At 35.9% G+C, this 27,789-nt stretch overlaps 1 long non-coding RNA gene across 1 annotated transcript in view; it reads right to left on the bottom strand.

Moving 5' to 3' along the window:
• The window catches only part of LOC131483121 (uncharacterized), a 211,293-nt gene that overhangs the window by 102,385 nt on the left and 81,119 nt on the right, over positions 1-27,789 (bottom strand). The window contains exon 2 of the long non-coding RNA XR_009247533.1: positions 27,703-27,788. This is a non-coding gene — a long non-coding RNA (uncharacterized LOC131483121). The remainder of the gene's footprint in view (positions 1-27,702; position 27,789) is intronic.

Here is a 27,789-nt window from a genome sequence, read left to right as displayed (position 1 = left end):
TAAACTGTACCTGTCAAAATCATCAGAGAATAATGCAATATATTTTAGAGCATTTTCCAGATGGAATTTCATTAATCATAGCACATTAACATTGACAATTTGAAATATTTTTTGCCTAAAATATTATATATCTCCCTACCTACTTAGGCTGTATACTAAACACACCATAATTCTCGGTAGCATTAATGTTTATAGAATGTAATGTACATATGCCTTTTGATACAAATAATGCCTATTCATTTGCATACCTTCCTTAAATATTTACACACCATCTAATTGCTTTAATTATTATGACATTCTTGGTATTGTTTTCTTTATCTCACTAAGCCATAATCATTTTGAGTTGTGATCAAATTGTCATGTTTGGTAATCTACCCTTCTGATTCGATATAAGTTCTAATTTGCTTCAGTCTGTTATGAAGCCATTGCCTGTTTCATAATAAGCTTAAGTTTGGCTTATCCAGTAGTTTCCATACACCTGTTAATCATTTAGATAGATAAATATATATACATAACATATATATATATATATATATACTCTAAATATATAATGTGTACACACACACACACACGGTTTACTAGTGGCCAGACCAACTGCCCAACTACTATCTCTGGTTGATATCAAGAACATTAAGCAGCAGCTGAAAATAAGTATCACAGAGAGAAAGAGTAAAGACAGTCCCCTGCAGGAGATGTGTCCTCTGTCGCTTGATTTATATCATAGCTGGACTTGGTTGCATCAAAGAACAAAAGGGAATAAAGAAAAGTTCCTAGCAGGGACACTGCTATATGGGAATTGGGCTCAACTCCCAGAACATCCTCGGAGGAGTCACATGACACAGGCCTCAGACGTATCCGACCAGAGCACAGCAACATAGATTTGTTCATGGGTTTTTCATAGCCTTTGGAAGTGTTCACATCTGATCCGTGGAATGTCCTTCTCTTTGGCTGAGTAAGCTCCTGTCATGGAGAAAACTCCCAGCCAAAGTGGAAAAGATAAAATAGCTGAGGTAAAAACTGCCTGCTTTAGCTGGTTAGGAGCAATTAATATGTCACAGACTCGGGCTATCCCACATCACAAGGGGCACTGGCAGTGCCATTTCATTATGGCCTCAAGCAAAGTGCCCACAGATTTTTTCAACATGCACTTAAGTATATTACCACATGGATAACTACTTGTACTTACTGAAGCATTTAACACATACATGTTGAACACGTTGATTAGTATGAAAGAGGATTTTTTTTCTCTCTTCAAAACCTTCTTTTAGTGTTTTAGTGGAACTACAAACTTGGTGATTGAAATTTTGCATTTTAGATGAAGAATACTTTGAATAAAACATTTTTTAAACCAAGAAACTGCCTTGAATTTAGTGATCACAGTTTTTGTTCAGGTTGATGTAAAAATAGACTACCCTTTTCATTATTGGTGACGAATATAATAACAGGATATTCTAATAATAGAAATGGTAAAAGGGTTATATGGGAACGCTTGTATTTCTGCTTCACAATTTTTGTTCTGTATATTTAAAACTATCTTGGGATAATAATGTTTCTAAAATAAACTAGTTCCTATTTTTGTAAAATATGTGTGTCTTTATTTGGGTTATTAAGATTAATGCACAGTAGCATCACTTCATATTAAGCCAATCTACCTATTAAACACACACATACACATGCGCACATTTTTGCAATTTTCCAAAAAGCTAATTTTGTATGCTTAGCATTGAGTTACCCAATAAATTATTTTTGAATAAATTAACCAGGTGCTGGAAAATATACTCCCATCCTCTTCCCATCACCACCCCCCACTCACACATACACATACAGTCTACAGGGCACACATACCCACTATAGCTGTTTGTGGTGTTTGGTACATTTGAAATGTAAACCTAGGCTTGGCACTCATTAGCATGATACTTGTCAATTGAACCTCCAACGCATGATAATTAGCGTGATTTTCCAGACTGTTTTATTGCCAGGCTCTCACAGAGGGAGACATGATTTCCAGCTTTACTTTAAAATAAGAAACTCAAGTCTCCTCTGTGTTGCCTGGCTAGAAAAATAGAATGGATTGGAGCCAGCCCATGAGTCTATTTTTTCTTTCAAACTAGACCATGAATATGCAGATTTGGGGGGGATAGCAGTTTCCTAAGGCCAGCAGAGTTTTTGAGTATTGGGTTGTGCTGTGTTTACAGTTATTACATTTAATACCCGAACTTGTAGTATCTTAAAACCCTGGTCCCTGTGGTAGGTTTCCAGTGGTGGATAATCTCCACATACTGGAACTTTATGCAATTACAAATTTGCCATGTGTTTGTGCTTAATTATTGCACTCATACCCTGATATTCCATCATCAGAGGCCTTCTTAAGTGTCAGAATAGCATGTCCCTCGCTTGGCTACTTTCTGCACAGCACATGTGCTTCTGTCCCAGGCTTGGTATCCCATTCTGCATGTGGCTGGAATCCTCCCCTTGTTCTGCAATTACTTCTGTCACTGTTACGGAGTGAGGCTGATCTACAAAGGTGTGTGTTTGTCTGCTTGTTCCTATTTATGGTCCTGTCAGAATCGACAATGCTCAAGGCAGATGTTTTAATTTTTGCAAATATTGCCTAAGAAGTAAAACAGATAATGAAAAGGAAATCAGTAATGTTTTGCGTATGATATCTTTGTAAATTAGGTCTAATGTTCATCCCTTGTATTAAAAAAATCTATTTCTACAAAAATGAAAACTGTTAAAATGACTCAGGAAGGAATCTGTTACATTTTAACTTAAAAGTCACAAACAGATTTTTTTAACTATCGTGGCTATAGTTTTCTATCTTTAGAGGAAAATAATTTGTGTGGCATAACTTTAAGAGTAGTTTTGCCCAATATAAGAAATCAACCATCAAGATACATAATAAAATTAATCTGGAAATATGCTAATCCTCTACTTACTCAGCTGTACTTGAGATTTTAATACTGATATTGCTGCAAGCTGAACTGGAGCCAAACTAATTCTACAAAAGTGCTCTATCTGCATATTAACTACTGAAAATGCACAAAGATGCAATCCTATTTATGTTACTCCTCAACATCTCATGTGATTTAGTTTTGAAATCTGCGAGTTTTTCAATGTGTTAGCCTGAAGAGGCATGTGCCTTTGAGTCAAACTTTAGGACAACCTACGTTATCCATCCTATAAATGTGCACATTTATAAAAAAAACATTCTATTGCACTGACTTATACTTCTCTTTTATCTAAATGTTTAACATGGTGTTCAACTAATTATGCATTTTTAAAAAGATAAATAAGTAAGTTGTTTCATTTATCCAGCCAACTATGACTAGATCATCGTTAGGACACTCTGAAACACTTATGATCTTCTTGAAACAAAAAAATAAATTTGAGATTACAGTCTGCAATTAAGGCTGACATGGCATCAAAATTTAATCAGTGGAAAATAAAAGATAAGCCTCATGACTTCTCAGTTTGGTTATAAGGGGCCATCTTTTAATTTCTGTCTGATGCTCCTTTCCAGGAATTCATTTTAAACTCACAACTATTCTTTGAAAAGGTTTAGACCATTTGATTTTTCAAGAAAATGTAAAATTTTTATTTGTGAATGAGGTCTTTACAAAAGACCCATGATTCAGTGATTAACATGAATGATTCTCTACTAAGCCTTGGAGAAAGTGAGAAGTAATATCTTCAGGAAGACAAAATATTCCAGAATAATGAGGACATGCCAGGGCATTTTTGGGATTGTAGCAACCTACATTTTTTTCCCATCGTACTAACTATTTATGGGGAAAAAAAGTATCCTGATGAAAGGGAATATCACATAAGCATTTGAGAGGACACAGCTCAACAATAAACAAAATCAAAGATCCTCACATTGGAGAATCTGATCCAACTGAGAAGGGGATCTATTTAAAAAAACAATAGCAATATTTGTTTCCAGTCATATATTTCAGCAGTGTCTATAAAAAGAAATTTGGTTTATGGGACTAGTTATATGAACCATGGTTAAGCATTACACTGAGATAGTGACCAAGGGAAAGGTCTTCTGAAATCTCTCAAATATGGGAGGAAGTAAATTCTCCATCCACCTGTGTCCTGTAGTTCTCATTTCCTGAGGTATAGCAATTTTGTCACAATAACTCTAAGCTACAATTGTTTGATCTTTTCTGTTTTTGTGTTTTTTCTCCAAAGAACAAAGAAAGGATTTGCTCTTGATTAATATCAGGGTAAAGACTAATCAGCTATTTCATTGCACTTATTTTAACCACTATATTCTTATCGATTCTCTTTCCCATATCAGGCAAGCTACTTTCAAACCAATCCTTTTTTTTTTCACCCAAGTAAAATACTGCACACACACACACACACACACACACACGCTTCTTCAGTTTATGTGACCATTTGTAATGTTTTTCTTTCTGCTTTATACAACCTCTTCAAAAATCTGACATAAAACCTTGAGTCTAAACCTGAGATGAATAAAGTTCTCAGAAATATGCTCATCTCTTTCCTCCCACAATTTCCCAAATTCACTGCATCATGGGAAACCTTAACACATAAGCTACACTTATGAACATTGCGGGCTCTTTTCGTTTTTTCTTCACCTAGTAGTTACTTTTACTGCTATTATTTCCCATGATATAGTTTTGCTATTAGGTTGCATTTTTTTCATGAGGTTCAAAGATGGATATTTTTATTATTATATTCACAAAACTCCAAACTAGTGTTTGTTTTGAAGATCAATCAAAATAACAGGATCACGTTTTAGATGCAAGTGGTAATAATAATGAACTCTGGGAAAACCAGAGCACGCCAAGGCGATCTGAATGTCAGTGAAGCAGATCTGCAAACTATTCAAAGTAGCTCTGCAGCACTCGGAACCTCCTCGTCATGAATAATACAGGCAATTTCCTCTGCATATTGTTTCCCTTTCTCTTTGCATTTATCCATCACACAATGCATATGTATCAACGTGGCCAGCTTCTTGCTCTTCCAGGACAGTACATCAGTTTGCTATAATTACACTGGAATATAAATGGCTGAAAAGACTTTGAATGAGTCAATTGGTGACCTTGATTTATTTTTCTAGGTCATGGAAATCCATCTTTTAACCTCATGAAAAATTCCAACTTAATAGTGGGTGTCAGCCTTTAACATTCTTGTGGCTGTCACAATTAGGTTTGTCAGAAAACAATCTTACGTGTAATAAATCAAATCGAATAAAAATCTTTACTTCCTATGTTTAAACCTTGTGATAAATGTTACGTAAAATTAAAAATATATTCCACAGGATCAAAAGGAAGGAAAACGCCTGTTTTGGATACAGCCTCCATACTCTCCATTCGCCTTTGGGAGATTTCTCTAAAGCTTCAGTATTCCCGGTCGCGTGTCTGAGAGTGACGCAGCACTGAAAATTGTATCTGCTCAAGAATGCTGCAACCCCTCTGAGTATTAGGGCAAGCCTTCCAAATGTTATTACATTTAAAGCTTTATAGTACATTCAAGTACTGACACATTCAAAAAATCCTAGACTGCTGGCTACGCTTTTGGTGAAGATGCCTGTGATCAAATGTGAGCCCAGGTTGTAGTGTCAGCACTCCTGCAAATGTGAGGCCAGTGAGAACAACCCTGGGTCTGCTTATCAATCTGAGATAAATCAATGTTCCAGTTGGGCACACACATTTTAAATCGGAATTTGATAGAGACCCCACTTTCCTTGACAAATTCACCCAAGCATTTTTAACTCGCAGTTTCTGGGGCAGTTCTCCGTGACTGGCTGCAGTGAGACAAAGACATGGTGTGGGGGTTGTGAGGTGAAGGGGAAGAGAAATCAGTGAACCTAAAGTGGCAGTTACGGCCATGCAAGTCGAGTAATTGTATTTGCCCATCCAGTAGGGACCTCATCAGCTTCAGGCGCACAGCCCTCAGAGACCCCACGGAGCCAAGCTCGTACAGTCGGAATGACCTCTTTTTACCAGATGACCCCAGGGTTATGATTCTTCTTTTACACGTTTTGGGGGGATGACCAATGAAGTAACTTAATCCCAGATACTGTTTCTCTTGACTCGCTTCATTCTTTCTGATATCCTGCTCCTAAAAACTACTAAGGCACAAGACTTAAGGAAAATTACAATAATTTCGGCTTAGGCTGCTGGCCTGACCAGAAGAAAGTGAGTGCAGGCTTCAGAGTGTGTCCTGTAATCAACGCCCTTGTAAACGTCTAATGGCCATTCTTCCTGAAGAGAGAAATGGCAGGTTGGACAATTTCTGTGCTCATCTCAAGTATCAACAGGATGATGGTATAAAGCTAGGGAAGAGATGAAAATGAAAGACTATTAACCAGTCACACCACACCACTGACTATGGTTCCCAATGTTCAGGAAAACATTCATCCTCATCCCAAAAGATTTTGCTTGTAACATTAAAACTTGTTGACTCAACATTGTTCTGTTAAGATTGCTCACGTAAGTACCTAAAGTTCTCACAATGATATGCAAAAGACAGGTTTAAGAATGCCCCAGTACAAGAATATTACATAATTATGAAATTGTTTATACATATCATAAAAATGCCTAAGTACATACTACAATAAATTAATAAATGGGAAATTGTGAACTAGTGAATGTTCAAGAAAGGATGGAATTAGGAAATCACCACTGCACTAAAATCTTAGTAATTGACTCAGGCAAAAAAAAAAAAATCATTGTAGGGAAAAAAGAATACATGAACTCACCATATCCGTTCAGTGGCTGGCACTATAGGCATAGCCAATGGGTTCTGACTGTGGTGCTAGCACTCCATGTAGGCAGCCATTTGAGTCTCAGCTGCTTCACTTTCAATCCAGCTCCCTATTGGTAGCCTGGGAAGGCAGCAGCAGAAGGCCCAGATCCTTAGGTAACTGGACCCCCTCACCCCCGTGGGAGATCTGGGAGAAAACCCTGGGATCCTGGCTTGGAATGGGCACAGCTTTGGCCATTGCAGTCACTTGGAGAGTGAGCCAGCCAAAAGATGTTTCCCTGTCTCTCATTCTCTCAGTGACTCTGCTTTTTAAAGTGAAACAAGTTAAATCTTAAAAATAAATAGACACATAAATCAATACAGATCTTTTCAAATGTAACTTACTGATTTTGTAGAAAAATTACTCATTCTTTAAGGTGAAGAATTAGAGGCCACTGCCTTCTCAAACAATCAAGCACTCGTGTAGGATCTTGACACCTCCAAGGGGAGAATTACACAATTGAGCTATCATGTCAGTTCCATGTGTGTGTGTGTGTGTGTGTGTGTGTGTTTAAGTATATATATATATATGGATACAATCATTTTGCATATATTTGAAAGATATATACAAGAAAATAAATAACAGAGAAAATGAGCGAAACAGTAGTAAATTTAGCAAAATTAATATTTAATGGCTATGAGTGAAGTGTAGAATTGGCTCTTTCCCCTTTTCTTGTAAGTCCTCTGTTAAACTAAAGTAAAAACAACTCCATTTTAAAAAATCAGAAACTGGGGTCAGTGTTGTGTCATAAAGGTTATTTCACTTCCAATCTAGCTCCTCGCTCAAGACCAGAAAAAAGCAGGAAAAGATGACCCAAGTATTTGAGCACACTGCAACCCATGTGGGAGACCCTGATGAAATTTGTGGCTCTTTGCTTCTGCCTGGCTCAGCCCTGACTCAAGCAGATGAAATCTCTCTCTCTATTCCTCTCTCATCCATCTCTTCCTCTCTCCTGCAAATGTGATGTCCAAATAAATAAAGAAGCCTTAAAGGAAGATAAGCAATTGAGTTCATTTATTTATCTAGTAACAGTATCATATCTGCGTAATAAGCCTCACTTTGCTAGGTATCTTGACACATTAGGGGATATATTCTTGATCTTGGAGTTCACAATACATTGTAACCAAAAAGAAATAAGTAAAAAATCTATGAATGCAAGAAATAGAGCCTTGGAAATAACAAGACAAAGCAACTTGCTTATCTCAATACAAAGGATGTTGAAACAGTGGACAAGAGTGTCCAGATTGGTGAAGTGTGGGCTGGTGGGAATGCTTCATAGATTAGCCAAAGATAGCCAGGCCAATGAGTAGGCAACCCATCTCAGGCTTGGTCATAGAAGTGTAGAAAAGTAGACAGAATATTAGGAGGGAGGCAGAGTGACTGCCAACATCGTGGGCTTTGAAATTAATTAAACTTTTATTTGGGTCACCATTCTTCCATTTACCAGCTGCCTGTTAATGCTGACTCCCATGTCTCTGGGTTTCAAGATGCTCATTCCTGAAATAGGAATACTATTGTACATTTACTGACTGGCTCACTTTTTTTTTAAATCAAATGTAACGATATATATGTATAATGAATGATGCAAAATAAACTTACAAAACCTTTCAGCTGCTGCTGAGGTTGCTTTGGGACTTGGGGTAGATAAGATAGACTGGAAATACAGATGTGTATAGAGAAATCAGAAACTTGCATCAGTCATAAAAGGGTTTTCCAGTTATTTTAACAAGAATTAACTAACATCCTCCAGAAATTACCTACATGTATCAGCTTACACATTTGTGACAAAACAAAGCTAAATATTTTGAGCTATCTTTTTTCCTTGATCATCTAGTGAACTATAATGATCATGTAGAAGTAGGATGTTTGTTTGCTCTGTTGTTTTAACACACTGATTGCTGAATTCATGCCAGCATAGTTTTTATTTGTCCTGCTTTTCACAGTGAAAACCAGAATCACTGTAACTTTACCTTCATCAGAATTTGCAGAGAAATGCAGCCAGGGGATTACGGGGGGGGGGGGGGGGAGAGAGAGAAGCACACAAAATCTAGGGAGCATGAGCAGTGATTGGGAAGCGCCACTGTCTTCCTGTCTCTTGTTTTTGTGATAATTCGCTGAGCCTGATGCTAAAGCAGCATAACAAATCTTTACTGCAGACTACAGAGCAACCATAATAAATGCTGGAGGAAGTATATCTTTGTGGCTAAGACCTTGGGCTCCAAAGTCAGACTACATTTAGACTCTGGCTCTGCTGCTTACCAACATACTGACCTAGGTCCATTAATTATGCTATATCCAAATTTCTCATGGGATTAAAAAAGAAAGAGAAACAGGAGCCTGCTTCTCATTTTGCTCTTGTGAAATATATATATATATACACACACATATATATATATGTCTTAGGAGTACAATGAAGAAGATGATGATGGTGTTGTAAGCTTGGTAACAGTTTCAAGTCACTAATTTCACACTTGTTTATTTTTCAAGCATTATTCTAGGCTTGAGTAATAAAGAAATAAATAATATTTTCAACCACACAAATATCAAATTTAATGGGGAAAACAGAAAAATAAATCATATTATTCATTTTGTAAGAAGAAATGTGCATGACTGTAAGATGTTAATAAGATCAAAGAATTTTAAGTGTAACAGTATTTAAATAAATGCAGCTGGAAAGTCATTTTGTGTGAAGTTTATTAGAATCAAAGCAAGGAAGTTACTTTGTGAAGAGAAGTAGGAAGTTATAAACACAATAAGGTGAAAAATATCAAATGAAAATATTATGATAAATCCAAGAACATATGATTTAGAAAAAGAATTATTGTCCCTAGGTAAGAAAAGCTTCACTATGTAATAAAACAGAAATCCTTCATATGAGCATTTTGGGGGGAATATAATGGCAGATGTATCTGTTCATCCCAAGGGAACTCTGGTTATACTCAGCATGGCAAGCCCAGATTTCATTTCCACCGGCAGAGCAACCCAGGAGAAAAAGCTATCTTAGAATGTTAGTTTTTTAGGAGATCAAAACTGAAAGATGCATTGTCAGCATCCTGAATGACAATAATCATTAATCCTGCAATGCAACCACCTAGAGATGTTTTAATGCTCCTTCCTGGAAATTGTTATATCATATCATATCATATCATATTATATTATATATACTTGCAGATATAATATAATATATATGGGAGAGAAAGCAAGTTGGTCTGTGCTTTGACACTCCACTGCCACTCCTCCACCAACTCCATGCGATTCTGATCAGACACTAAATTAATCAAAGCCACGTTTTCCCCCATGAACTAAAGAAGCCTAAAGCCTTGTGCTAAATGTCAGAATTACCAAGTGGCGAAATTTGGAGTAGAACCTAGGTCTCTAACTTCTAACACATTTCTTCCCTACTGGAGTGCAGTAAGCCTGTAAGTATACTTTTCCATGAGGTTTTCATGACAGCACACAGAACACTCATTACAATGATGTACTTGAACTACAGCACATCTTTCTGACCAAGAAGCACCAAACAGTACACTTTAGGCCATCTCTGGTTACAGGGATCTTTTGTTCATCACACACATGATTTTTCAATAATCTCTAACTGTTACACTGTGCATACCTTCTGCAGTCGCCTGGAATTTCATTCAAAGACAATTGCTTTACAATCAGACAGTTTTTATCCCCAGCTCTTTATCCAGTTGTTTATCAGAAGATAAAATAAAATTTCAGGCATTATCATATGATAAAGTGTATTTAAACATTAAATACAACACTTTGATGTCACATTAACACTTTTTGAACATTAGAAAAGATTAGTCAATTTTCATAAAGACCTCTTAACAAAAAATAAAACCAAGAAAGGGCATAGGAAGGCAAAAAGTGGTCAGGATGTCTTTAATCGTCCAACCACCTTCTCTACACTTCACCCTTCAGTATTGTTTGTACCACAAATGTTTCTCTTGACTTAGCCAAGTGATTGAGAGCTAGAAACCTAATGTGAACACTACTATTCTCTCTCTGAAAAAAAAAATTAGATATTGAGTCAATACCATTCTGGCAGGAGATCTGGAGAGAATAGACTCGAATATAGAGATCAGCATTCATCATCATCTGTATGTAAGCAGAGGATACTCTGAAAATAAGGATGAAATGATACATCGGAAAGACAACGTGCACACACATGGTGCCCCAAGGCAGAACAGATGGGGAAGATAATAGCATTTCCTACAGTGGGTATCTTAGGTCCTTTTTCCAGTTCCACAGCAGACATGGCTACAATTTCTGCTCTTGGCTTTGGACAGATGGTCATTCCCATTTGTGCAGATTAGTTGTGGTGTTTCAACTTCTTTACAATCGAACCAGCCTTGGCAAAGACAGCCAGCAGCCCATGGATACATTTCATGTAAGAGGAGGGATAGGATATCACAAAACAGACTGACTCTTGGGATTCAATCCAAGGTTTCATATCAAAGACAGTCAAGTCACTAGGAGAGTATAGAAGCAGTTGGCTTTGTCAGGGTGAAATAAATTTTAAGATTCAAAGGAAGGATTCACTCATTTAAATAATTTAATGTGACAAAGGTACTAACATAAGATGTTAATAAGAGAAGGGATAATGGCATAAAGGAATTGTTGCTATTATTACCTAATTTTTGTCTTGCAATTTTAAAAGTATTCTGAAATGAAATATTTAAAAAGAAAAAAAATGTAAGAAAATTTGAGATGAGAGGGTGCAGGTTATAAAAGTTTTGATACCAATGATAATTTTTACTTCATAAATTTAATAAATGCTGTTGCTTAACTTATTTACTTTAATGTTTTGAAAACAATCAACACAATATCAAGGTATCATGAGCATTTCCACACATCGTGTTTATTATTAGACACCTTAATGAATCCAGGACATTTTAAAAATATATATTAATTTAGTTGTCCCATTTTGGTCAGTTGAGCCACAACAGACATGAAGGATAGTTCAAAGTGTAAATTAGTTTTGGATGGAAGCCACCCAGGTCATGTGCACCTTTGAACCACTCTGCAATCACTTCAGAGCCTCCTGAGCCATCAGTACACATGGTAAGATCTGGCACTGCTTCTTCTGTTTCGTTCTAGCTCATTCCTGAGCACATTTCTTCCACGTTGGAAGCCTCATTCAGCCTACTCACACTGCCATTAGTATGTGGGGACTGCAGCTCTGCTTTGAAGACCCAGGTGATCATGCTCTTCCCACAAGCCTCCAACAATTCCGCTTAAAAAACAGAAGTCCTAGCATTAGATATCTGCCTTCAAGCTCAGCACTTTTTATGTGTATAACGGAAGCCCTAATAAAGAAGGAAGATGCCTCCAGGTTCACGCTTATGTGCTACAGCCTCATCACATGAAAATATATTCTTCTACATCTCTTACACTTGTGGTGAGAATAAAAAATCATCTTCTAATCAGCTAGCCTGGACTTTTTATTGCTTGGTTATGACCAAATGTGTCCGTGAAATTAATACTCTTGGACTGTAAAATCTTTAGCTCTGGCCAAATGCAGAAAGTAATGTTTTTGCCTCTTCATTCTTCTCATGTTAAATTTCAGTGTAATTATCACAAAAAAATTTGACTTTTAATCTGGAACTAATCATTATTTTGATTGGAAGTCAGGAAAACATTTTTTTATATTTTTAACAGTTTTAACATTTTAAAGTCATTTGCAATGTGCCAATGTACAAGCCACAGAAACTTTATCCTCGCCATTTGAAAATGAATGCTTGGTTAGATTTTCCTTGATTTGAGGGTACATCTTAGTGATATTAAAGCAAACAGAAATCATAAGTGTTTTACTAATGAATTTTAATGTTCTAGGATATCATTTAAGATGATTTGACTACAAACTTACCTGTATATTTGATAACAAATGCATTTGTTTGTATGGTGATTTTAATCTAGTAATGTGAAGACAACACATAGCAAGATTGTACAGTATTTGCACACACAAAAATTGCCATCTGAAAATATTTGTGAAAACCTATTTTTATGCCTGAATCTACGTTGAATGCATAATTTAGTACTTATTTTCAAGACAAATAGGCTGGAAAATTTTCATGCACAATTGATGATGATTTGTGCAATCCATGGCTTGGGATGATTATCATATTCATCTATGTAAGCTCTGTGTGCAAATTTAAACTGTAGTTTCTCAAAAGTTCACCTGAACATCAGTCACTCTTAGCACCAATGGTGGAGTGGGGAGATTTTCACAGGATGAGGAAACCTTCTGAAAGTATATCACCTGTTCTGGAAAAAAAAAAGGCCATAACCATGTGGAATATAGTCTGTACTCAGATTATATTGAGTTTGAATTTTTCTAAATGGAATATATGATATAGTAATTTTGTAAAACTGTCTGTGTGTGTGTGTGTGTGTGCGTGCGTGCACACAAGTACATGAAGCTCCTTAGGCAATACCTACCATCTCAATGTTTATTTCCTTTTAGTATTGTCTTATGGATGCTAGTTTTGAGATTTCAAAACCATACTTTTAGGCAGACTTGGAGATGACTGGCAGTAAATTTCAAATGTTGTTACCACCAAAAAAAGGTAAGCTATATATTATAGGATTTGGGTTAGCATTTCCACAGGTATACAAAATTCAAAATATTTGATGCACATCAACTATTTAATTTTAGTTGTTGATGAAAAGTAAACTATAAAATAATGCATAGAAGAAAACAGATTTCTATGGAAATTATTATTAATATTTACACATCGCAATATTAGCAAAACATGAAAATAAAGTATATTAAACATTATTCTTCTAAGAAAAGTTATACCTTTATAAAGTAGATATCCCCAAACGATTTCTTATATTCGCTTTATGCAGTATAGCATTGATCGTGTTAAATAGACTGTGATGAATTATTTGACTAGCAATTTAAAATTATTATTAAAAGTAGATAACATATTACTAGAAATAGACTACTTTGAAAAAATACGATCCCCCCCCAAAAAAAGAAGTAAAATCTATGTTGAATGGTATTCTACACATAGCACATAAAACAATTCTTTTAGCTGGTCTTTTTCCATGTTGATTTCTGATGTCATTCACTGAAATGCATCATATTGCATATGTTCATAATTTCAACATTTTTCATATTAGAAACTGATGAGTCATGATTATTTTATCTTAATCATAAAAGTAATCCTTTCACTCAATTTACCATAAGCAACTAGCTAACAAATCAATGTGACTTCTGGAGGAAAACATTTTCTGTAAATCAGGATTATATATGAAATAGCACAGTTCTGCAAAAGTATGCTATTCAGCACTGATGCATTACATAAGAGGATTTGACAAGGTTAGAATTTGTGTTACTAATGGAAATTATTTTTCAAGAATTAACCTTTAGTCTATAAAGAATGACAGATATTCAAATATTCTCAAATGAGTATTTAAATCAAAATTTCTATTCATTCCTGCCCCCCAACAGAAATTCCATTCTGGATTCCAGTGTGTCATACACACAATTGAATTCTTAACAGCTGCCATTCAAAAGAACTGCTGGGGACAATTTGAAAGTAATATTTTGCTCTGTGTGACATCTCATTTTTTTTCTCTCCTCAGAAATCATAATTTTTTTACACACTTCGTAGTCCTCCTAACAGGAAACCAGCTCTGCCTGTCATTTTGATTGGGGAGGGAACTTGTTTTCCAGGTCAATAGCTTGAATCCTGGAGACAAGATATTCATGAGGGACCAGTGTGGGGAATTTACATCTCTGTGCAGGGTTTTCCTCTCCGTTTGCCTGCATGCCAGGTCAGTGAGCTGCTCTGTCACAAGGAAGCTAATGGCTGCTGGAGTGCCCCCTCCCGCTTATTACACACTCAGTGCTTCTGACCTTTTGGGGAGACTCCCCCAAAGCATCCTGATTTGGGGCGTCCCTCTCCTCCTCAGACCCTCTCCAGCATCCAAAACTCAATGTTTTGTCATGGTCTCAGGACAGGCTCCTGACTGCCACATTTCCTGCTTTGGTTTTCTCTAAAAATCTTCTTTAGGATGCAAAAAGCAGAAAAACAATGTTTTCATTTCTCTTAGAAAAAGGTACATTTACAGGATAAGAAGCACGCAGTATCAATTCATCAATTTGGTAAAATAAAGAGGCTCATCATCACAACCAAAATATCACAGCCTGTCAACCTTGATTTATAACTTCAGTCATCTTTGTAACAAGTGCCTGATTTTTTTCTTATGTCAAAATGGCAAAATTTTATTTTTGACAAAATTAAATTTTTACACTTACCTACACACATATATGTGTGTGTGTGTCTGTGTGTACACATATATACTTTAGATCATTGGTAATGATGCCTTAGGATCTGAAAAAATGAGAAGTGACTCCTCCTCCTGTGTTTTTGCCCTAATTAGATTTTTGCCTTTACAGTGAGGTAGATTATTCAGGACAATAGCTAATGAAGACAAAAAGCAAAAGGTTAACTGTGTCTTTATTTTCTGTGCACAATTCAGTGTTTACATGAAATAATTCTTTGCTATATCCAATTTAAACAGAAACAAAACATTCTTATCCCAACCAAGTAAACACTGACTGAAAACTCAGTGGGAAGGGACTGTGACTCCCACCAGAGCAGAAAAGGTAGCACAGAGACCGTTTCCTGTCCTAAAATGCTTATCTCGCGTAGGCTCCATTCCCTGGTGACAACACAAACAGCATTTGTAAGCAAAGCAGACCCTAGCAACATTTCCCAATGTTCTGAATTTTTAAAATTAGAGTTGTTAGAAAATGGAGAGAGAATACATGTTTCTATATATAGCTGTTTTTATGTCCTATGGATTGAAAAGTACATACAACCCATATATTGATTCATAATTTCTTAATAATGTTGTAGAGTTATTATCTGATTGCTCTCTAGAATAACAAAAAAAAGGACAAGCTTAACACATTAGATCAGCTTACATTACACAAGTGTTTTGTGTATTAAATACTGACGATTTCTTTGACTGAGGTAGAGATTCTTCAGAATGCAACAACTCGGGGCAGGCATGGTAGCACAGCATTCCAATACTCTGCCTGTAGTGCTACCATCCCATATAACTGCCAGTTCATGTCCTGACTGCTTTACTTCCAATCCAGCTCTCTTCTGATGGCCTCAGAAAGCACTGAAGGGTGGTCTCTCACGTGGGAGACCTAGACAAAACTCCTGGCTCCTGAGTTCAGATTGACTAAGCTCCAGCAGTTGCAGCCATTTGGGCGGAAACCACCAGATCGAAGATCCCTCTCCCTCTCTCTTTCTCTCTGAAAATCAGCCTTCTAGATAACAACAAATTTTTAAAAACATTTATTTATTTATTTACTGTTCCCTAGGCTCTGGGATTTCCCTTCCCCACTCCCCAGTCTAACACCAGAAACCAGGAGCTGCTTCTGGGTCTCCCACGTGGGTGCAAGGTCCTTGGGCCATCTTGCACTACTTTCCCAGGCCAGTAACAGAGCACTGGATAGGAAGTAGAGCAGTCTGGACTAGAACTGGAGCCCATCCTGAAGGCTGGCAACACAGAGGATTATCATGTTATGCCACCGAGCTAGCATCCAAAAGGTATCTACCTTTAAAAAATAAGCTTTCTTAGTCCAGATGTATGCTAGGTTCCTTGTGAAATTTTCCATTAAGATATTTGACACTGGCAATACAATGATAGGTCCTTTTAATAATAAGACACAGAGAACAACAAAGGTAAGATCCACAGTTGTCTACCATACACACTAAAGCACTCATTTCAAGACACAAATTTAGGCACGTAACATATCAGTAGTTGTTAAGCCATACGTTCGTACATAACTGATCAAATAGGAAATTACAAAGCTTCCAAAATAAAATGTAGAAAGTACCTGAAAATGTACTACTATAACAGCTACATGAGGTATCATCAAGAATCTTCTGGAAGATTCATTATAATAAAATTATCAATGAATTTCAAAAATTTTGCGTCAAAACAAACTTATTATTTAATCTCACCCTTCCTATGAAATCTCGCATCATTGCTATTGTAAACATTATCTTACTTAGCTAACTTGGCATTTACTCTGATTTACAATGCTGGCTTTGTTGAGCTGTGTGAACGATTTCTGGACTCATCCAGATAAGTAGCTGGAATACTGAAGAACATTTAACAACATTTTTGTTAGACTATGCTAGAATTCAAACTACAATAACTTCTAAAGTTTAGTTTCAATAGATAATTAGAATTTATAAGAACTGAAAGTTTTGTAGCATGTCATATTAAAGTCATTTTATTTTCCTATTAATCTATTTTTCATTTTGAATGAAATTTTTATTACCCATTTAAAGCATCACTTGGAAAAATCTGAAGACACTAAGTAAATGGAAATGTTTTTTATACTGACATTATTTCATTACATAACAGAAATCTTTAAATATTACAGATAACATGAGAAAATATTTTATGTGTTAAAGAGTCATCCAATTCAAGATGGGTGTGAAAATTTTAAATTCTGCTTTCTGTTTGAAACCACAAATTTTATCACTGACAACAAATACTGAAAGTCATTCTTAAAGTGACAGGCTAAAAATACTCATAAAAAAATCTGGCCAACACTCGGGTCCCTACAACCATTGTTTTTCAATTGTCCTTTAAAATACAAAAGTTACACTAAGGGTAAAATGACCAACATGGCTTATAACATATGTGATCATATAAATTTTTCCAATTCAGACAGTATACTTAAGCGTGAAACGTAAGTGCACTGCACATATGCCTCTATTTGACAAATAGAATATTAAACAGTATTAAGGAGAGAGATTTCATAATATATTAGTTTTTACATCTTCATCAAATGCATCCATATGTAAGACTGTCAGTACAGTTTGATATCACTGTCTCGATGTGCAATATCAGCAGTTTTACCCACAATTCCTTCTTTAGAATCAGGATAAATATCAACACAACAGAAACGGCAAGGAACATCTGGTATTGTGAGCTGAAGAGTTTACATCTCAGAGTCAATGCAAGTTTCTCAAGAACCCCCAGGGTTCACAGATAACATGGAAAATGAGGCTTTGTCACTTAGACCCATCAACATAACCTAAGTGGTTCAGGATAACTAATGTGCATACGCTTCAAAGGATAATAAAAGTCTTTTCACCCACCAAATTCTAAGCTGTGACTAATCAAAAAAGGATTTTCTTAGGATTATGAAATACTAGTCCAGTGATAAGAGCCACCTATTGTTACCCTTTAAGCATCCATATTTATTATATACAAAGTATTTTTGCAGATTCCAAGATGTCTTGTTCTATCTTGTGTTAACCTGCTCTTTGCGTTATTAAGTCAATTACAGTCATAATAATAGTTTTTAGATGGTTATGACTCTGAACACACATTTGGTAGATAGATCAACTATATCTAATCAGAAATACATGGAGAAGTGAGTGGGTGGCATAGAAGTTATCTCAATCTCAACCTATGCACTAATGAAGTTAAATAAAAACAGGACTCCAAATTAAAAAACAGATTTGAATGTTTAAGACCAAATCTCAGCTCCTCATAGCTTTTCAATCCTCAAAACCTATTGCAAATTCAATGGTAACAATGATAATTTCCTTTTGGGGGTATTGTAAAAGTTAAATATTAAAAGCAACATAAAAGCATACTTAGATTTTTCTGACAACCATCTGAAGTTGAGCTTTGGGTAAATTCAGGAAGCTAACAGATCCTTCAATATTCCTCTTTATACATTTTTTCCCAATAAAAACTCAAGCCAAAGTTAGTAGATTTTGTCTTTGTGTTGCTAAGCTGTAGTGTTCCAGGTTCTGTCTCCAAATTTCACAATGCGGTCACCATCAAGCCAGTAGCAATTTACTTTTAACCTAACATAATTAATTTTATACCTGGCTGGGTATAATTACCCCTAAAGATTTGATCTTTCCTTGCCTTTTGAGATATAACAAGTAATCTAATAAATTGTTACAAATTTTAGACAATGAGAAATCCTTTCACTAACTCTAAGTCAGTATTGATTGGTGAACACACACACACACACACACACACACACACACACAGTGACTGTTCTCATTATTTCTTTTATTTTTCATATTAAAGGGTATGTTTCCCTTTGATTTTAGCCAAAGGGCCAAGAAGCAATAAAGGGCATGCTTCCCAACGAAAATTATTTTCTATTCTGTCTTCACTTGTAATTAGCTCACTGAATTTATGTTTTGACTTCCATCATCAAAACTTCATTTGATTATTAAATGCCTGCGTATTTTTTGTACCCTGGGCAGGCCTCAAAAACTATTAATATGAAAGCTTGTGAAGATATCAAAATGATCTGTACCCATTTTCCAAGAGTTTCATGGATAATCAAGCTGAGCAAAAAACCCCAGTGTTATTTCTAAAACCTTCTGGAAAGCCTCTGTCAGCAGTGCACAGTCCCTAAACCTCCATGTTAACGATGGCTGCTCTCACAGCCTCTGACTTCAAGTCTGAATAGGAATCCTAGGGAGTGCTTCTGTACCTCTCACCACTGGATCTTTTGAACATAAAGAACTATTTCCTCAGTTTTCGACTCAGGAAGGAGATTATACTCTTGAGCCTCTTCAAGTAAAATGCCTATGAATTCAATCAAGTTTTTACCATGCTGTTATATAAATGGGATTCAGGCAGTGACTACAAGAATATTCTTTTTTTGATCCTGTGTATAATTTGGTTTCCACTTCTGCTCTGTGTTGTGGGAAAAAAAAAAAACAACATGACAAGGTATTTGAAAGACAAGCAGACTAGAGGAAGGACACCTTGGATCGAGTTCTCCATCTAGTCCTATGAAATTGTTAGGTAGGACATGGTGCTCTTCTTTCTACTTCATTCAAGTCCATATCAAAGGGCCTACCCTGTGGATTCCTCAAATCACCATAAGCTGATTAATCTGAACATGTTTAACATATGTATTTTAAGCAATAAAACCATTAGATTTATTATATGTTATTAATATATAAATTCTAATTTGCAACACATTTATAATTCAAAAATTTATGTGATTTATTTATTTGTATTATTGAGAGAGAGAGAGAACTACCATATGTTTATTTTCCAAATAACTGCATGGGCCAGGAGCCAGAAACTATGTCCAAGTGCCTCATCTGTACAGCAAAGACACAATTCCTCGAGCCAATATGGCTGCCACCAAGATTTTACATCAGCCAGAATTTTGAAGTCAAGTGTCAGAGCTAGGAATTGAACCCATGCACTCCAAAATAGGAAGCAGGTATATTAACCTCTAGGTTAAATATCAACTCTTGGAACTCCAACTGTTAAACACAAGTATAACTCTCATGATAGGTGGAACCATCCTGATAGTTCAAAAATAAACACCCTCTCATGGGGTTTTCGTTCCAGGAATGATATGAAATCGATAAGAAAAAAATGTTGAGTCCTAAGTAATTTACAATAAGGAAAAAAAAGTAATATTTTTCATTGCTCCGAGGCTGTGCTCCATGCTGACAGGGAGAGTGAAAACAGCATCTGTGGGCTGTGGCGACAAGATATGGAAGAGCAGTCGGTCAGGTTTCAGACAGACAGCAAAGCAGACACATGCAGTGGTATCCAAAGACCACGTAAACCTCAAACCAAACAGAAGCAAAAACAGATAGATTTCCTGAGCACACTGATGTGTTGTTATCGTTGTTCTCAGTCCATGTCCTCAAAATTTTTATATGCTCTAAGAAATTTATAGACTCAAGAAACAGAAGCACCCTTCATAGTTTTAATTTTATTAATCTATGTATGTTATATTGAGTTTGGTTTGTGAAAATGTTTTGTTTAGTTGTTTTCTTATAATTGACAATAATAATAATAATAATAATAATAATAATAAAAAGAATCTATCGTGAGACCAGCAAAGCATAATTTAGAATACCACAGAATCAGTTCATGGATGTAAACAATCACTTTTAGAACACCGTATAATCTATTTCTAACTGTCACAAGCACAAACATTTCACAATGAATAGAAATAATCGGACATAAATGGAAAGGTCAAAGTACCTTCCTGGGCCAGCATCCAGCTGACTTCTACATACAGGATAAAAGGTGCCAAAAAACAGGGCAAGGGAAGCAGAAAATGCGAGATACAACTAAAACCTACTAGTCAGCTCTCCAAAATGTGTAATTGAAGAAATTGCTTTTTAAATTTGGAGATGCTGAAAGGAAGAAGTGACTCCTTAAATGTGGATGTGAAATACAAAAATACCTGAAGTTTGAATGATGCAGATCTACTGAACCAGTATTTACACACATACTACATCATGCTTTCACTCAAGAGTTCCATATTTGATATTCCTGTTGTTCAAGGCTTTGCTTCATGAGAGAGATACAAAATAAAAGAGACCCAGATCTTGTCCAAGACAACTAGCACATTTGTGTTTGGATGACAAGCAAGAGAGATCCCACCAAAGGCAGTGAAAACGTTTGCTATCAACTTAACAGCTCTACTGTATTTGTACAAGACGGGATTGCTGTTACTCAATGATTCCTTCTTTTGTGATGGAATGTGATGTGATGCTGTGATGAGAAGAAGGGGCCAAGTGACATTTAAGATCACTCTAGATTACTGTACACAGTCTAGATTAATCATTAGGAGGAGTTCAACAAATGCTAAATGGCGTGCATAACACTATACACATTATATAGGTTATTCCACTGTTTCTCACAAGATGACATGGGAATGTTACGATTATATCATCTTATCTCTACAATAAGAAAGAACTTTCTTGGACTCCGCTGGGCTCAGCAAATCTGATGACGCCAGAAGCACAATGGCCAGCATAAATGACAGTATGAATATAAAGCTGCTTCAGACGTCCATAGAAAATGTATGTGATCCTTTAATATTTCTTTGCCCACAAGCTTTTAGCAGGTCCTTGTGGCTCACTACAGTTACAGAATGTAGCTGAAGGACTAGGCTGGGATGAAACTCACACTAAATATTCTTGGTGCTGCAGTTTGCGGGACTAAACAAGAAAGCATGCTCATGAGTAACTTTACTTTTTCCTGAACCTTACATTTTTTAAATATATTAAACATTGTATATGCTTTTAAGTTTGATTTTCAATCATACTTATTGATCTTTAAGCATTTGCAGGGGTTGTACACTTCCTTCCTGTTATGAAATAGTCAACTCCAGTAGTGTTTCTTTGTGGTTTTGCACTTCCCATCTTCTTGCCATAGACAAACTCGCATGCCTGGCAGCTATGTCAATATCATCTCATAGATAGGCATTTAACATAGGGGATACAGTGAGCCATCACTTAGATTAAATTCCATATGCCTTTCCCCACCATTATAAATCTAAACCATCTGACCTTAACAGCAGGTGTAGCTTATTTCAAGACACAGGATTCAGCGGACAGATGAGTCCTGCACGATATGAACATTTGATTTCATAAAATCCCTTTTACACATTGTGGGATGCCCCGGGATTTCTTGATACGGTCAGAAGTAGGAGAAAAGTCTCATCAAGCAGAAAGAAAACTTGTATAAATTAAACAGTCCTTGAATAAACAAGCAGTAATTGCTACACTAACTTTGCAAATCACAGAAACAATAGGACTACTTTTTAAGATATTTGAAAATGTCAGTTCAGTGCTTCCTGTTTACTTGTAATTATTTGAAAATAACCTGGATAACTTTATAATCAAGGTATTTCCTCTTGGCTCCCTGGTATACATCAGACTGCCTGAGGAGAGGATTGACATCCTAAGGTGTCCGAAGCATAATCAGCCTTAAGAGCTGCTAATGTTAAAAACCTGACTAATGCTAATCAGAATTATTTTTAAAAAATCTTAGCTTGTTAAACACGCACACACAGAGTAAGATCACATTTTTTAAAAAACATAGTTGGTGAGTAATGTTGCCTAATTTTACTATTTCAGCAATACTATCTTTGCATATACCTGCTTCTTTATACATGAATTTGTGAAGACTGGTAAACAATGCAGGCTGTTTCATATTTGCCAAGTAATCTCCAGTTTAAACTTAACACTCTAATTATCAAAAGCCAAAGTATCAGAAGAAAACATATCACTCATGTCAGGACACTATAATTAATGAAAAAAACATAAACATATAGAACTTTCCTTATTTTCCAACACTGGGATGATTTATTATAACTGAGTTCTTGCAACATGTGCACAGCTTTGTTGAATAGGACATCAGCTAGAAGATATAGCTTATAAATCTAGATATTTTCATGTTTAAAATTATATTCAGATATTGAGGAAGATATTAAATTGGATCAAGACAGAAAAAGTCTAAATTGTTTAAATTGTAACCTAAACTACTTGAATCTGAACCTTACAATGTGATATGTCTGTTTTCTTCCAACAGCATCCTAAGCTCTCAACTCCTTAGCTCTGCAGTGCCTATAGACTTGCTTCTGTTCCGTGAAGGTTATAACCCATGACACATTTGAGACGGTATCTTATGCATATTCACATTAAATTTCCATTACGTTTCACTTTGCTCTACACAGGAATGATCAATGTAAGTTGTTCTGTGAGAGTGGTGTTAACATTGAAGGCAATGTGCTTTGTTTTCTTATTTTACTAGATGCACCCGATAGATTAATTAAGCCAGGTGAGAAGAAAATGGACAGGGTACTAGCAAGGAGACCTGCTGCTGAGAAAACACTCAGGGAAGAGCATGGGAATAGAATCAGGTGGCACGATCACAGTCTAGGTTGGTGTCTTGATATGGGCTGATTATTTTATTCTCTCTTCCTTTCTCTTATCAACAATGATTTTCTGATGATTAAGATACTTGCATTTTCCATACAAGTAAATTTCACAATTTAAAGAACAGCAGAATTCAAAAGAGGAGGTTATAAAGTGAAGTGGAAAAAAAAAAGAAAAAAATTTTAAAAAGTTAGGTTGGGAAGTGGAGAGATTAAGAACTATGGTCTAAATGACTGCACTGCTTCAAAATTCCTATGTTGAAAACCAGTCCCCAGTTTGAAGGCATGAGGAAGTGGGACCTTCAGAAAGTGATTATTTCCTGAGTGTAGAACCTTTACTGACGGAATGTGTGGTTCTAGAAAGGTTTGAATAGCTCAACCTTTTCTGCTTTCATCGCACAGGGAAGCAAGAACATGTCATCATGAAGAGGAACCTTGTCAGACACTAAACCTTGATCTTGCATATCCAAAGCTCCAGAATTGTAAAATAAAGAAATATTATATTTTACCTCCTCATACATTCATGGAAGTAAAATCCAGTCTCAAACTTCTCCCCAATGAACAGCATTGAATGGTGAGATAACACAAACCAAAAGAGTTTCTATAAAGATGGAAATTAACTTAAAGAACTTCCTTGAAATTCATTAGTTCTTTTGTAATATGCATTTAAAATATGATTTTCGAAGTTCCTCCTTTGCATGGATTTTAAAGTTATTTTATTTTCATTTTTGTTTTTCTACACACGTTTTGAACTGCTTCATTTGTATCCCAGACCTTTGGTCTGTGAAAGACTCAGTGTCATTCTTCACGCGTCCGTGTCAACAGTCAGCTCTTGCATAGTATATCAACTGAATTCTTGACCGAACTACAATAGTTCTTCCCAGATATCTTGGAATAAGTGTCATGGCACAACTTACACCTACATATATCACTGGACTGACTTCGTCCCTCCTCTAAGACATCGATTTTGTGTCACTGTACATTTATATGCTTGTGATGATCCAGTCCTGCTTTCAATAACTACATCTCAGTTCCTAGTACTGCACAAAGCATGGCATGCTGGGTGCAAGGAAGAAAGTAGAATGCAGGCATAGTCCTTCCCAGTGGATCTTGCCTTTCAGGATGTTAGGGGCATAAGGACTCGTAAGCCAAATAGTTACAGGACTACATAAATAATGGTGTATTCTGATATTAATTTGAAGAAAAGGAGCATTTTAGTGAAAGAAACTGGCCTCCAGAGAAAACTGAAGGTCAAGCTAAGGAATGACTGATTATTGAGAGTTATTAGACAAAGAGAAGAAGGAAAAGTGTTACAAGCAAAGACCCTAGGATGTACAATTTCCTGAAGGAAAACTAAAACAGTCCTAATGTGGGTGAAGGAAAAAAACATGAACAGAAGAAATATATGCAAATCCTCCATTTGTAACATGGAAAAAAAGCATTTGAAGGCTTAACTGAAAGGTAATGGATGAAACAATAGCAGGTGGTATGATCATTTGCATTCTACAAACCTATTCTGTTTATAGGTGGAGAACACATTGCAAAGGACTGAGTATGAGAAGAACATATCTGTAAAACTTATATAAACTGAACTAAAGTAGTAGTAGTAGTAAACATTCGTAAAAGAACTCACTTGTAAATTTAACAAAATTTGGTATAATATCTTAAATTAAAAGATATTCCTATGTATTTCATTGACTCACTTCCAACTCAAAATAAGATAGTTGGGAAACTTGGAAAAATCTTCCGTCACATGTGAGCAATCTATACAATAAAAGTGTTTTGAACACCCCAAGACTATGCCATTATTCAGAGAGAAAGAGAGAGAGAGAAAGAGAGAGAAAGCTGACCCCAATAGTTTCCATGGTCTTCACCTATTTTTATGGTGGAAAGGAACAATTTCTTTCTCACAATTAACACACAATTTCCACATCTAGCACTGAGTCAAAACAATTGTTTCTTACTACAAAAATGTACTTGTATATACTGCAACAATAAGTGCAATGTAAATTAAACCGCTTCCAAGTTATATTGCTCATTGAATCTGAGGTACTTCACCTTGTGAGAAAGCATTAGATTTTGTGGGAAAGCATCAGATACCGTTTGTTAGAAACCAGAGAATTGTATCTCCTTACGTGACCCAAGAGTGGCAGTTTCCACTCTCCACTGCAATGGAACAAGCCATCCATTTGAACAGAACACAAGAAAGTTCTTGCAACATGCCAGTGATAATATTTGCTCCCTCATTGCTTTGTCACAGCAAGAAAACAAGAAAACCTCTTTAAATGATTCTCAAGTGGTTTTAAAAGCTGCTTAAACTACTTAGCATATTAATGATTAGCTATTTATGAATTGCACCCATTCAAAGTCCAAAATGACAAATAAATAGAACATTGAAACTTGTCTTTGTCAGAAACTTGTCTCTCACATCTAAAAAGAACAAAGACAAGGCACTTTCCAGCTGACATCAGGGTCCTCAGAGGCCAAATGTTTTTTCAGTAGAAAAATCTCTGAGTTCCTAGGTTAAGAAAGAACTTAAAGGATAACTATTCTAGCAGGAAATAAAAACGAGGTACTATCTTACTTGTTTTATATTGCCTTTGTTTTGCTTACTCTAATTACTGTATATTTTAATCCAATTATTTAAAACTGGATTTAATTTACCTACCATACAATTCACCTTAAAAAAATCACCATGCAAATTTCAGTCAGCTTTGCCAGAAGCACAGAGAAGCTTAGAAAATAAAACACACATTTATAGTGCATTACTCACCCATATTTACAGATATTCATGTTAGATGTTAATTTATATTTCTAAATAGCTTTAGAAAGGATATGAAATTGCTGACAGTTTTTGTTTGGCTGTTTTCCCATCAAAATATAATCACTTAAAGAATGGTCCTGCATACTGCTGTCACAGAAATGGCAGCCAAGGGGAACAGTGGTATTTGCACAAATGAGTACATACATGTCTATTTATTTTACAAAGCAGAATAAAAGCTCATACTCTGAAGAACTCATTGCTGACTGTTGCTTAAATAGTCTGTAAATACAGATTATGACAAGCAGTATAAATTATAAAATTTATCAGAATTGGAAAGGCATTATTTACTACTTAAATAATAACTACCATGGTTGACTGAAAACACTTGTGTTGATAGTTTAGTAACACCAGAGATATGGAATTTATTGCTGGTTGATGAAGAGCAGGGTTACCTAATCAGTGATTCTCAGAGTCTGCTGGGGTTTGTCACATAGACATGAGGGTTAGAAAAAAAAAATGGATGCAAGTACAAAAAGTACCTTCTCCAATGATTATTGCTTCAGTATAACCTCTCTTCTATAAAATTTTTTTCTAGAGAATTTATCAGTTGTGATGTAGTCCAAAAGCTAATGTGATTATATATCACTATGTTATTTTTCTTAATTCATTACTACTAATAATAAAAAAATAGGGATTGGTTAATATCCACAGGAATTGGTTAACATCCATACATTTCTGGATGTAAAGTACTAGGTGCTGCACGTCTTACATGTGGCTAGGGAGAGAGGTTCTCTGAGGATACAAGGTACAGCTATAGAGCTACAGGACTGAAGATTGAAAGACTGATGAATTCATGCAAGATTCCTTTGATGAATAGGGTTCTATTACACAAGTTAGGAATGCAAACAGACACATGGTCAAACACTGTTCCATGACACAAATGAGAAACCACAGAACAGGGTTTTAGTTCCTGAAATGCATGTTTGTGGCCTCATGCTACAAGAGTTGGAAGAGGGACCTCTTGGTGACAGCAAGCCATTCTTGTTCTAGCGAAGTGGAAAAACTTGCACATCTCAAGTTGTTTCTGGTTATGGTTAATGGGGGTCTGTTGATATTTCTTTTAACTGTTAAATGTGAATGCAACTCGGAAACTTTCAAAGATTTCAAGCATTTGCTTACAAACTCCAAGAGAAATTATTTCAGTCCCACAGTGCTGTTGCGGAGTTCTCTAGTGACTATGCAAGTAATATTGGCATATGAATAGGAGGAATAGAAGTGAAAGTCAGAGTTTGCAGAACCCACCATGTAGACTTCTGGAAGTAAACACAAGGAGGCCTGGGGAAATTATTCCTTATCCGTCGGGTGTTTATAGAATCTTAGGTAAATCTGAGAAAACTGGAGAGGAAGTCATCAAGATCTTACCTTACTTAGTTACTGAAGAGCAGGCAGATACTGGAAACTCAGATACTGGAAACCAAGTTTTCTCTTGGATCAAACCACATGGATATC

Source organism: Ochotona princeps, chromosome 23 (genome assembly GCF_030435755.1).
Source record: "Ochotona princeps isolate mOchPri1 chromosome 23, mOchPri1.hap1, whole genome shotgun sequence".
NCBI lineage: Eukaryota > Metazoa > Chordata > Mammalia > Lagomorpha > Ochotonidae > Ochotona > Ochotona princeps.
The sequence above is the reverse complement of the archived record's forward strand: the minus strand, read 5'-3'. Positions and strand labels throughout refer to the sequence as shown.